Raw genomic sequence first — 2,657 nt, forward strand, 5'->3', positions numbered from 1 at the left:
TAAGATGGTGTGAAGGCACTGTCTTAAGGCGCGCTAGGAGAAGGATTTCGGGGAAAAAATCTCTATAAGTGGGGGAGAGTTGTAACACCCCGTTTCGCTTACAGGATTATTTAATATGAAGTAGAAATATAGTAATTATTATCCTTAGTGATTTAAATAAAAGTCGTAGTAGTCATAAAAGCGAGATCGTACATGTAAAGAACGTCAAAATCTGACTTCATATGAGGAAGTTATGATTTTTCGAAATTTCAACGCAATAGTATGTAGCACGAAAATCAAAATTCAAATTAGTCGAATGTTAGTCAAAACAATTTAAATGATAGTTGAAGATCTCATGAATAGAAATCCGTCGATATAAAGACATTCAAGAACGGATGACGCAAGAATTAGCCAAAGGATCCTAAATGAAAGTTATACTACTCGTCGATAGCTACACATGGATATAAAGAACGTAAAAAACAAAGCTTGTATGAGAAAATATGATTTTTAGAAGAAAATTAAATCTCGTACGAGCGATGCGCGCAACCTCTAGAAAGGAGGTATGGACCACTGGAAAACCACACTTGGCAGTGAAGCAGAGGGACGGTGTTACCTTAGCGCGTGACATACATGGATATAATACGCGACACGCCTCCTTATACCCCATATAATTACCAACATAAGCCCTATTTATTCCTCACACCACAACTCTCACAACTCTCTCTAGTTCCAAATTCTCTTGGGTTTTTTGGCGTTATGAGGAATTTTATTAACTAGGTGTTGCGGCATAGAAGAGTCCAATAAATAGAAGTGTTTGGTATCGAGGTCCTACCAGCAACTTTTTGGGTTTTCTCTAGAAATCTTTATATGTTAAGTTATGCTTACTAGGCTTTTAGGGTAACAAATAATTATGTTTATAGCTATTATTAGGAATCTATAAGTACCAGATTAGTCATTAATTCCAGTTAAATATTTTGATTGGTCTGCTTATAGGAGAGGTGCCTAGAATGGGCGTGTTGGCTTGGTTGTTGGATTTTAGAAAAACTATATGTCGAAATGGTCATGCCCCCTAACCGTCCTCCCTGGCTGATCCTTATTTGATAGCCGTGAAAATATATTTAAAGTTAATGAAGGATCTAATTCCTACCGAATTTCCATATATATTAATAAAATTATAGTATTATAGGTTAATACTCGTTAGGCATGTTGCTTACCAGTTGGATTACCTGGATAACTGTATCGAATGAGAATTTATCTAGGTGATTTTTCTCACTATATTGTATACTCCAATATGTGTCCTCTTTATGTTAGGATATGATTTCTATGTAGTATGAAATTAGGTAATTAGACTAGTTTAGTTAGTTGCCTGTTATGTTGGACTGTTGTCTGCATTATTTATATTCATGTATTATGTGGGAGTTGAGGTCACACCAACATCGTGCTGAAGGCTAATAGACTCGGGCGGACCAACATTATGAAAGCAAAGGGGCGGACCAACTTTATGTTGAAGGATAATGGGCAGACCTACTTTATGCTGAAGGTCGTTATGTGTATTATTGGTGGATCAACGAAAGGTCGCGAGCCATTATATGTATGTATTGTATATATATCGTAACACATGGTATTTTGGGGAACTCACTAAGCTTCATGCTTACCCTAGTTAAATATAAATGTTTTTCAGGCACTTCATTGATTCGTGATAAGAGCAATGCTCGATTATACACACACACATTCACAACATGTTTCTGCATAATGTAATTATATTATGATATATTAAAGAAATAAAAAAACATGGTGTTGAAAATTAGGACATTACAATCTTTTAGTTAATTAGAATAAACAATTAAAACTAACAAACAAGGTGATAACTAATATTTGTAAAACCATCCGATTTGCATTAGATTTGTAAAGTTGATTTAGATGCAAAAAGTGACCAAGTATACTTAGATCAAAAAATTGAAAAATCATGTATTTGTGAATAGTGACTAAGCGTTGTATGCACGACTCCACTTGCAGCGCCACGCGTGTCAGATTGTGCCGCATAACAGAAAGGCATGTGTCGTAATCACATATTAAGGTTTGGGTAGATCCATCACCTATGTGTTGCGTATACTAAGGTAACATATTGTGTAAGCAAGGAAGAACCGGTTTTTCTAGATTAAACCCTAAATCGATTTTTAGTTTGCAAAAAGGTTCTTTTAAATTTTAAAACTTGTTAAGGCCTGGTCTAATCAATTCACTATCATGAAAATATGATTAACATAAATTAATTAGTGGCTCTGATACCATTGATGGGGTTTAGGGGATTCAAACAAGGCCTCAAAGGCACACATTGGAAGCATAAAAACAAACCCCAAAACTAAACATGATCACAAGTTCAATAAAATCTTAATAAACTATAAAACAATCATATAAAGAAAAGAAATATACCTTATTAGTCTTTTTTTTCGTCTCACTAGTTGTATGGATGTTTAGAACCCAAAGAAAATTGGACCTTGAAATAGTTAAAATCGGACCTTAAAAACCCTAAAATCGGACCTTGAAATCCCTCTTGTTTTTCTATCATAGAGTAAACACAATATAGGTGCTTATGTTTCTTCGTTGTTTCTCAAGATGCTCTCGTCGAAGGTGGGTTAGAAGTAGGATGATGATGATGATGATGATGATGATGAGGAGGA

The sequence above is a fragment of the Lactuca serriola genome, chromosome 6 (assembly GCF_051521515.1).
Source record: "Lactuca serriola cultivar US96UC23 chromosome 6, Lser_US96UC23_V15, whole genome shotgun sequence".
Taxonomy (NCBI): domain Eukaryota; kingdom Viridiplantae; phylum Streptophyta; class Magnoliopsida; order Asterales; family Asteraceae; genus Lactuca; species Lactuca serriola.